Raw genomic sequence first — 11,552 nt, forward strand, 5'->3', positions numbered from 1 at the left:
TCACATCAGGGCCAACGCATCGGCTCACATTGTCAATTTTTCCATTTCCATGTCTTTACTGGCACAAGTTCTTCATCATCTTCAATTTCTTCTTCTTCTGAAACCCTCTTCCCTGTTTCTTGTTTTTGTTTCTTCTCTTTTCTCGTAGGGCACTCTGAATTCCAGTGTCCTTTCTCCTGACAACGATATTAGGTATCTTGACTTTTGTCTCTCTTTCTTAGACGAAGCAGGTATTCTGGAGACAAATACCCATTTACCTTTGCAGATATAGCAAACTTCATTAGCACTTACACACTTTCGTATGACTCTCATCAAATCAACGATCAAAAGAGTAAGTTTTGTTGCCACTTTCGCATGTGAATTATGCTTTCGTATGACTTTTAGCAAATATTTGACCAGCAGGTCGATCTGTGCTGACTCTTCCATCTTCTTGATCGTTTGAGAGCGGAATGAATACTCTGACGCTAAGACACTCTCCTTATATACAGGGACCTGCTGCGTATGAAACCTAGTCAAATGTAATTTTGCAATAAGATGAAACGATTTCATTGAGGAAGTAAAAAGCAATGATGTACCGTATCGCCTCACACAAAACCTGAAGTGTTAGTTCAAATCCGTGTCAGCGATTTCGAAGACGACATAACTGAGCTTTAATCAATGCTCTCCAATTATGCCACAAAACCACGAGTCCTGATTCACGCCAAAAGAAATTTCGTTCGGTCCATAAAAAATAGTATCATATCTGAGAAACGCAAAAAGGAACTTCCAGAAAACTGAGAAAGACGGCTTACACCTACAACGTAAATGTATGAGTTCAAGTAGTGCGTAAAACTTAGTCAAATTAAACTTTTATAGTCAAGACGAAACGATCTCTTTTCGAACAAGAAAGCAGACACCAAGCGGCAATGGCAATCCGTGTCACACAACACTTTTCAAAATGTATATTATCAGAGGTTTGTTCTAGCGATCTGCGCGGTTAAATTAAATGTTGATGTATTTTGCAATAAGACGGACACAATTTCCATGGGATCGCCCATGGTACGAATGTTCGTGCATTAGTTTAATTTTTAAAAATATTTTTTTTATATAAATCGCCTATAGGATAGACCCAGTAAAGCATGGCCATTCTCGTCACTGTCTGAATAGCTACTCAAGTCAATTCGAAGCGAACGCGGTAAGAAAATAAGTATAGCCAATGAAATGGCTTACAACGGGTGATGCATTGTTTTGTTCTAGGACTGTGTGACATAATAATCCCTATGTTCTTGCGTTGTTACCATTACAGTGCAGACAGACTGAAATGTGAACTTACAAGCCCTCTTTGTGTGTGTTGTACCATTTCCTCTTACCACATCAAAATACTGAGCGTCACAGTATTGGTTCGCGTTTTCAAACTGACCATTTTTTTTATATCTCACTTAAACATTTCGACATAAACACTCACACTCACATCGGTAGAGTCAGAACAGACGTGTTACAGTATTGAGGGGCATGTTATCTTTTCGTTTTCAAACTAATAAATTTGGGGCTTGTATGAAGTAAAGAACCGAAAGTACAGTGAAACTCAAGGATGATGACCCAATCTGTCTGTCTATTGATGCGTGTATTTACTTAAGAAGAAATATGACCTCTAAAACACAAAGAGATACGGCAAGCATGATAAGATCAAACACAACGATGTTTTCCTTCACGCCCGTGTAATTTAGAGTTTCAATCGTCTTTGAAGACAAACTTGGTCTCCTTTTGTAGGGCTTGAAATAATAAAAGAAACTGAAAAATCTTAAGCACTTTGCTATAGATAATTTCATCAACAGACTAAACAACATAAATACCGTTACAACAATAGAAAGCCTTAAATCTTCTATCAAAAAGAAATGCATGAAAAAAATTAAAGATTAACGATAACTAACCAATGAAACCGAATTTAACAAAGGCAATGACATGTGAAGAAATGCCTCTCACTTTGGAAAGGTAGGCGAATGTACTCTGTCATGCACCATCAACTTGAAAAAAATTATAAACAGAGAGAAACCTGAATACAAAATTCAGTTGTTTCTTTTTCTTCAAAATTGTTTCGTTTCTTTTTTCTTTTTTTTTTTGGAACAAATCTAAGCACTAATATAGAGTGGAAAAGGGAAAATGCACATACAAGCTTTGATATTTCTGAAAAAATGAGGGGATATTCCTAACGTTCATAACCACCTATATATGCTTGGACTTGTCTGTGACTTATCCACAAAACAAGATGTACATATTTCTGGTCAAGCTGCAAGTGTGTGCGTGTTTTTGAAAATGGTAAAAATGGGATATACAATTTTCTCGTGACACTTATAAAGTGAAGAGTCTGTGCAAGTGTCAAAAGCCAAAGTCATATAAGTTTTGTATTTTGTACGGCTTGTAAAGATTTCCACTTTAGAAAATGTGAAGTATCACAAGTTATTATCACAAACAGAAGTGGAACATAGGGGCTTGCAAGAAAGAAAATAACCCAGACAGTTGGTGTCATCAAGAGTGCTAGAGACGGTACCCGAACTTGCTTGCTTGCTTACTTGAATTAAAGTGATTTTCGCTCTAATGGAGCATATATCATTGGTTTAATAATGCACCGCGTGATTTTTAATTACTCCTGGGGAAGGAAAGAGAGCCTCATCCCCCCAGGCTTTTATGTACTCACAGACTACTTTTAAATTTAGCCAATCAGGTGTAGGACTAACTAGTCCTTAACAACCTGACTGAAAGGCTTTAAACATGAGTGGGAATTGTCTCACCACACACTCATTTTTCTGTCCGAGCGTGGTAAAGGAGGAAAAAGGTGCTCAGCAAGACAGCCATGGATGTTAAGTACTCACCAAAACGCTAGCCCGTACTTATTTCAAATCAAGTCGTGTCACCAAAAAAGACGACGTGTACGACATCAAAGGCATTGTCAAACGCAGAATGCCTCATTGCTAACTGGCTAGGTTTGCATTTCTTGCTCCCGCTGCTGTTGCGTATATTTCTTCCCTCCACACCGAGTTCTGGGCCTAATTCTTTAAATTTCGTTGTACCCGAACTTACATTATCCATATTATCACCAACAAAAATAAACAAAAAAAAAAAAAACGCACAGACCTAAAAGAAACACTCACTCACTTTTTACAGAACATTACTATTTTTAAAATTTTGATAATCGACGGAAACGAACAACTTAGAGTCACACTTTCTAACCAAGATAAAGAAATCATGTGCTGATAGACTCACTTCTGTATTTTTTCTTCTAACTGACTAACATATCATAGGCAATGGAATGTTATTTCTTTTCGAGAGTATGGGGTAGCCCTAAAATTTTTGGGGGGAACTTGAAGCTATGGCGATCGCTTCAAGTTCCCCAAAAATTTTTTAGGGCTACCCCATACTCTCGAAAAGAAATAACATTCCATTGCCTATGATATGTTAGTCAGTTAGAAGAAAAAATACAGAAGTGAGTCTGTCAGCACATGATTTCTTTATCTTGGTTAGAAAGTGTGACTCTAAGTTGTTCGTTTCCGTCGCTTATCAAAATTTAAAAAATAGTAATGTTCTGTAAAAAGTGAGTGAGTGTTTCTTTTAGGTCTGTGCGTTTTTTTTTGTTTTTTTTCTTTTGTTGGTGATAATATGGATAATGTAAGTTCGGGTGCAACGAAATTTAAAGAATTAGGCCCAGAACTCGGTGTGGAGGGAAGAAATATACGCAACAGCAGCGGGAGCAAGAAATGCAAACCTAGCCAGTTAGCACTGAGGCATTCTGCGTTTGACAATGCCTTTGATGTCGTACACGTCGTCCTTTTTGGTGACACGACTTGATTTGAAATAAGTACGGGCTAGCGTTTTGGTGAGTACTTAACATCCATGGCTGTCTTGCTGAGCACCTTTTTCCTCCTTTACCACGCTCGGACAGAAAAATGAGTGTGTGGTGAGACAATTCCCACTCATGTTTAAAGCCTTTCAGTCAGGTTGTTAAGGACTAGTTAGTCCTACACCTGATTGGCTAAATTTAAAAGTAGTCTGTGAGTACATAAAAGCCTGGGGGGATGAGGCTCTCTTTCCTTCCCCAGGAGTAATTAAAAATCACGCGGTGCGTTATTAAACCAGTGATATATGCTCCATTAGAGCGAAAATCACTTTAATTCAAGTAAGCAAGCAAGCAAGTTCGGGTACCGTCTCTAGTACTCTTGATGACACCAACTGTCTGGGTTATTTTCTTTCTTGCAAGCCCCTATGTTCCACTTCTGTTTGTGATAATAACTTGTGATACTTCACATTTTCTAAAGTGGAAATCTTTACAAGCCGTACAAAATACAAAACTTATATGACTTTGGCTTTTGACACTTGCACAGACTCTTCACTTTATAAGTGTCACGAGAAAATTGTATATCCCATTTTTACCATTTTCAAAAACACGCACACACTTGCAGCTTGACCAGAAATATGTACATCTTGTTTTGTGGATAAGTCACAGACAAGCCCAAGCATATATAGGTGGTTATGAACGGTAGGAATATCCCCTCATTTTTTCAGAAATATCAAAGCTTGTATGTGCATTTTCCCTTTTCCACTCTATATTAGTGCTTAGATTTGTTCCAAAAAAAAAAAGAAAAAAGAAACGAAACAATTTTGAAGAAAAAGAAACAACTGAATTTTGTATTCAGGTTTCTCTCTGTTTATAATTTTTTTCAAGTTGATGGTGCATGACAGAGTACATTCGCCTACCTTTCCAAAGTGAGAGGCATTTCTTCACATGTCATTGCCTTTGTTAAATTCGGTTTCATTGGTTAGTTATCGTTAATCTTTAATTTTTTTCATGCATTTCTTTTTGATAGAAGATTTAAGGCTTTCTATTGTTGTAACGGTATTTATGTTGTTTAGTCTGTTGATGAAATTATCTATAGCAAAGTGCTTAAGATTTTTCAGTTTCTTTTATTATTTCAAGCCCTACAAAAGGAGACCAAGTTTGTCTTCAAAGACGATTGAAACTCTAAATTACACGGGCGTGAAGGAAAACATCGTTGTGTTTGATCTAATCATGCTTGCCGTATTTCTTTGTGTTTTAGAGGTCATATTTCTTCTTAAGTAAATACACGCATCAATAGACAGACAGATTGGGTCATCATCCTTGAGTTTCACTGTACTTTCGGTTCTTTACTTCATACAAGCCCCAAATTTATTAGTTTGAAAACGAAAAGATAACATGCCCCTCAATACTGTAACACGTCTGTTCTGACTCTACCGATGTGAGTGTGAGTGTTTATGTCGAAATGTTTAAGTGAGATATAAAAAAAATGGTCAGTTTGAAAACGCGAACCAATACTGTGACGCTCAGTATTTTGATGTGGTAAGAGGAAATGGTACAACACACACAAAGAGGGCTTGTAAGTTCACATTTCAGTCTGTCTGCACTGTAATGGTAACAACGCAAGAACATAGGGATTATTATGCCACACAGTCCTAGAACAAAACAATGCATCACCCGTTGTAAGCCATTTCATTGGCTATACTTATTTTCTTACCGCGTTCGCTTCGAATTGACTTGAGTAGCTATTCAGATAGTGAGGAGAATGGCCATGCTTTACTGGGTCTATCCTATAGGCGATTTATATAAAAAAAATATTTTTAAAAATTAAACTAATGCACGAACATTCGTACCATGGGCGATCCCATGGAAATTGTGTCCGTCTTATTGCAAAATACATCAACATTTAATTTAACCGCGCAGATCGCTAGAACAAACCTCTGATAATATACATTTTGAAAAGTGTTGTGTGACACGGATCGCCATTGTCGCTTGGTGTCTGCTTTCTTGTTCGAAAAGAGATCGTTTCGTCTTGACTATAAAAATTGAATTTGACTAAGTTTTACGCACTACTTGAACTCATACATTTACGTTGTAGGTGTAAGCCGTCTTTCTCAGTTTTCTGGAAGTTCCTTTTTGCGTTTCTCAGATATGATACTATTTTTTATGGACCGAACGAAATTTCTTTTGGCGTGAATCAGGACTCGTGGTTTTGTGGCATAATTGGAGAGCATTGATTAAAGCTCAGTTATGTCGTCTTCGAAATCGCTGACACGGATTTGAACTAACACTTCAGGTTTTGTGTGAGGCGATACGGTACATCATTGCTTTTTACTTCCTCAATGAAATCGTTTCATCTTATTGCAAAATTACATTTGACTAGGTTTCATACGCAGCAGGTCCTGTATATAAGGAGAGTGTCTTAGCGTCAGAGTATTCATTCCGCTCTCAAACGATCAAGAAGATGGAAGAGTCAGCACAGATCGACCTGCTGGTCAAATATTTGCTAAAAGTCATACGAAAGCATAATTCACATGCGAAAGTGGCAACAAAACTTACTCTTTTGATCGTTGATTTGATGAGAGTCATACGAAAGTGTGTAAGTGCTAATGAAGTTTGCTATATCTGCAAAGGTAAATGGGTATTTGTCTCCAGAATACCTGCTTCGTCTAAGAAAGAGAGACAAAAGTCAAGATACCTAATATCGTTGTCAGGAGAAAGGACACTGGAATTCAGAGTGCCCTACGAGAAAAGAGAAGAAACAAAAACAAGAAACAGGGAAGAGGGTTTCAGAAGAAGAAGAAATTGAAGATGATGAAGAACTTGTGCCAGTAAAGACATGGAAATGGAAAAATTGACAATGTGAGCCGATGCGTTGGCCCTGATGTGAAATTTCATACTACCTTCTAAAAGAGAATAGACCAGAAAGAAAACGTAAGTGTCTCTTGGTCTTGACATTGTATAATAAGGATGGCGTGTTTTGTTTTTACTCACACTTTATGAAATTGTGCTCTTTCACCTCTCTCTATCCCTCTGGATCATGTTTTAGTTAGAATTGAAATGGAATGATGTTTTCCTTCACGCACGCTCTTTAGGCATGCAAGTCGGTAAACAATAGTCAGTCTATTCATCCATCATTTTGTGTCTTGATGTTTCCTAAATCACACACTGATGCCATAAAATAACGGGTCAAATGGGTTTTGTAGTGTTGGGAGTGGGGGTGGGGTGTAGGTGTTTGGCAGAGTTCGTCATTGCAGGTGAGGGCTTAGGTGCTTTCAAAAAACTTTTTCTTCTTCACTCTGTGTTGATAGTATATTTGGGGTTTGTATGCGTTCGCGTACGTTTGTGTGGATAGTTTATTTGGGGTTTGTATTATCTCCCTTCTGTGTTGATAGTATATTTGGGGTTTGTTTTTGTCTCTTCCCTCTGTGTGTGTGTATGTGTGTGTGTGTGTTTGTTCGCGTACGTTGTGTAGATCGTATATTTGGTTGTTTTTTTTCTTCTTCCTCCCGAGTGTGGATAGCATATTTGGGGTTTGTATGCGTTAGCGACGTTGTGTGAATAGTATATTTGGGGTTTGTATGCGTTCGCGTACGTTTGTGTGGATAGTTTATTTGGGGTTTGTATTATCTCCCTTCTGTGTTGATAGTATATTTGGGGTTTGTTTTTGACTCTTCCCTCTGTGTGTGTGTATGTGTGTGTGTGTGTGTTTGTTCGCGTACGTTGTGTAGATCGTATATTTGGTTGTTTTTTTCTTCTTCCTCCCGAGTGTGGATAGCATATTTGGGGTTTGTATGCGTTCGCGTACGTTTGTGTGGATAGTTTATTTGGTGTTTGTATTATCTCCCTTCTGTGTTGATAGTATATTTGTGGTTTGTATGCGTTCGCGTACGTTTGTGTGGATAGTTTATTTGGGGTTTGTATTATCTCCCTTCTGTGTTGATAGTATATTTGTGGTTTGTATGCGTTCGCGTACGTTTGTGTGGATAGTTTATTTGGGGTTTGTATTATCTCCCTTCTGTGTTGATAGTATATTTGGTGTTTGTTTTTTCCTCTTCCCTCTGTGTGTGCGTGTGTGTGTGTGTGTGTGTGTGTGTTCGCGTACGTTGTGTAGATCGTATATTTGGTTGTTTTTTCTTCTTCCTCCCGAGTGTGGATAGCATATTTGGGGTTTGTATGCGTTAGCAACGTTGTGTGAATAGTATATTTGGGGTTTGTATGCGTTCGGGTACGTTTGTGTTGATAGTTTATTTGGGGTTTGTGTTATCTCCCTTCTGTATTGATAGTATATTTGGGGTTTGTTTTTTCCTCTTCCCTCTGTGTGTGTGTGTGTGTGTGTGTGTGTGTATTGGTCTCTGTTTGTCCCTATAAAATCTCACTTTATCCCTATCAGATACACTCTACCTACTTACCTGCAGTAGCGTGTATTCAGGTCAGCCACTTGCAACACTGTTGACATTTATCCCCTAGTGTTCAGTACAGTGACGTTACTGACGCTGGAAATTTTGAGACTATAAATATCGACTTGGGGATTTCCACATTTTGTAGCTATACATATATACTAGAATTCATAAACAGGAACGTCACTCAAGCTGAGGCTATAAAAAGATAGTGGGATTTTCCAAAGGAAAAACCCACAAGTTGGAGCTATAAATAGATAGTGGGATTTCATAGGAATTTCAGCTGATTATAGATACATAGGTATTTATTCAAGATCGTCACAGAAGTTGATATTGTAAGTAGTTACTAATTTTATCCATTTTAGTCTAAACCATTGTAACTTAATTTTCGGGGATATGTTTATTTTCCTTTAAATTCTGGGACAATTTCGTCATTTTTGCGTTACTTTTAGTCACATCCATTTTGTCGTTGAGCATTTCCTTGATTATAGCTATTTATAGCATCATTACAATTATGCAAATTTTTGAACACCCCAGCAAGATTTCAGGTCTTGGTAATGCTTTATATATAAATCTCACGCTTGTACTAGTGTATGTATGTTTCTGTCTCTGTTGTGTTTGACCCTCTACCATCATTGTCCCTAGACAATCCCACCATGTTCAATTCCCCTTGACGCTATACAGACCCACCATGTTCAATTTCCATATGTTCAATTCCCCTTGTCCCTAGACAGACCCAAACTCTATTCCCATGTTAATTTCCCCTTGTCGCTAGACAGACCCACACTATAGTTCCATGTTAAATTCCCCTTGTCGCTAGAGTGACCCACGATTTTTCTCCATGTTAATTTCCCTTGTCGCCAAATTGTCCCACGATTTTTCTCCATGTTAATTTTCCATTGTCGCTCGAGTTGCCCATGGGGTCTTGTAATGCTAATTCCCATTGTCGCTAGGGTGCCGCCATTTACTACTGATGCATCTTAATTGGACGACGATAAAGCTAGACATAAATCCAGCTGCAGAACACGTATCTTCCTATGGTCACACTTGCGGTGACGTAACCAGAACACGTATCTTCCCATGGCCACACTTGCAGTGACGTAACCAGAACACGTATCTTCCCATGGCCACAGTCACGTAACCCTGTTTGTAGTTATTCACAGCTCCAATTGGAATTCTAAAACCAGGAGAAACAATTGGAATTGCACTAGATATCCCACTTTAGAACGACGAAACCATGCGGCTTATACCAAGAAGCTTCCAAAAAGGACAACCACACTCGAATAAAATCAACTGCTTTACAATCATCACTTCTAAAGTTAAACAATTCACTCATTTTGCTTATCACTCACTCACCTATAATTAATAGCGTTTTTTGTTTTTGTTCCTTTCTTCTGGTGTTATAATTGTTACACGCTTTTACAGAGGCATTGGAATATCTGGAATATAATTTGCCAGTAGAAGACTTAAAATCTTTAAAACAAAAGCAGATGGCACTATAGCTGTTACTTTGTAGGTCAATGCCAACTAGTTTACACCATCATCAGTCAAGTTGAAACTGGATGAAGCAGCAAGCATCGTGATACTTTAATTCCATCATAGATACTTACGCAGACAGTTGTAATATAAATGCTTCTTAGTGTTTATTGTTCTTCTAGTCTCATTTGTTTTCCTCTGACAAAGACTCGATGAAAGTCGAAAGAACTCGGATTATCACAAAGTATCGATGATTGTTAATTTCTTTTCTCTTTGCGTCTTCCTTGCATCCCAGTGTCTCCGTTAATCTCTGCTCTGATGGTGTACTGTCTTCTCCTTCTTTCCTGATCTTCGTTATTTCTGCTGTTTGCTGTACGTCTGCCTTCTACTTCTTTCTTGATTTTTAGTTCTGCTCTTTGTGCGCTTCGTCTGTCACTTTTGCTGAATCGCTGTTTACTTAACCCAATTGTTATTTGATTACTTAACCCAATTGTTATTTGATTACTTAACCCAATTATTATTTGATTACTTAACCCAATTATTATTTGATTACTTAACCCAATTGTTATTTGATTACTTAACCCAATTGTTATTTGATTACTTAACCCAATTGTTATTTGATTACTTAACCCAATTGCTATTTGATTACTTAACCCAATTGTTATTTGATTACTTAACCCAATTGTTATTTGATTACTTAACCCAATTGTTTATTTGATTAGTTAACGCTATTTGCCCTATGTTTTTAAAACAAAATTATTTATTCCTTTTACTTGTTTTGTTTACTATTTAATTTGTTGTTGAACCCAGCCTAATGTTGTACAATCGTTGTCATGCGACAGTTCATTGTGACGTTTACGACTTTATGTTTGGTTTTAAATGGTCTGTTGTTACGGGACTATCTATTATCGGTCTTGACTTAGCAACCGTTTGCATAGTAGTTGCCATACGGCAATCTCATGTGACTTTTATGACTTTCATCTTGGTTGTAGCTGTTTGTTGTTGCAGGACTGTCTAATTGGTTATTGTTGAGCTGTTTTATGGGACTGTCTATTTCGGTCCTAGTATTTCCATTTCCCTATTAAATTTGTCATCTTTTCCCCATTTTGTTTATATATTCCAGATTAGTTTTCAATGTTGTCCCATATTTTTTATTTTAGACTCTGGTAATTCTGGGTATGTGCTTTTTTTCCTCAGAAGCAGTTTGTCTTGAGTCTGATAAACGTTTAATCCCTTTAGAAGTCACCTCCTTCTTTAATACGTAAAGCACGTGAGAAACTAATCAACGCATTACTTTTAATTGTTAATCTCAGGGTACCATTTGCAACAATCTCCAACCGCAATCCAAGTTATCTGATGCAAGACAGGAATTACACTCATATAAATTTATGTTTTGAATATCTCTTGTGTGCATATATTTTGTCGTCCTTGCTGTGGATATTTAGGCACATGTGAACATGTACTTCTTTCTCGTGCATTGTACTTTTTAGTCGAAATCAAAGACATAGTCTTCAGTTTTGACCCAACTTCATAAGCATTGTGAGACACAATAGTCACTTTCCTCCATCGGCAAAGACACTGTCGCTAGCCTCAACAATAATTATGTTTTGCATTAAAGATTTTAAAATAACATTCTCACATCATTTGTTACATTCAACTGAAACGTCTTGGTAATATTTAATTTGCATATGCTAGTAGTTCCTGTCCCTTCAATGAATATTTGCAGTATTTGCAGTATTTGGGTTAAAAGGTTTCGAAAGTCACATATCCTTTACATATTGGGGTTAAAGGGATTCTAATGTCACATATCCTTTACATATTACGGTTAAAGGGTTTCGAAAGTCACAAATTCTTTACATATTGGGGTT

The sequence above is a fragment of the Sinohyriopsis cumingii genome, chromosome 14 (genome assembly GCF_028554795.1).
Source record: "Sinohyriopsis cumingii isolate HCF-2022 chromosome 14, ASM2855479v2, whole genome shotgun sequence".
Taxonomy (NCBI): Eukaryota; Metazoa; Mollusca; class Bivalvia; order Unionida; family Unionidae; genus Sinohyriopsis; species Sinohyriopsis cumingii.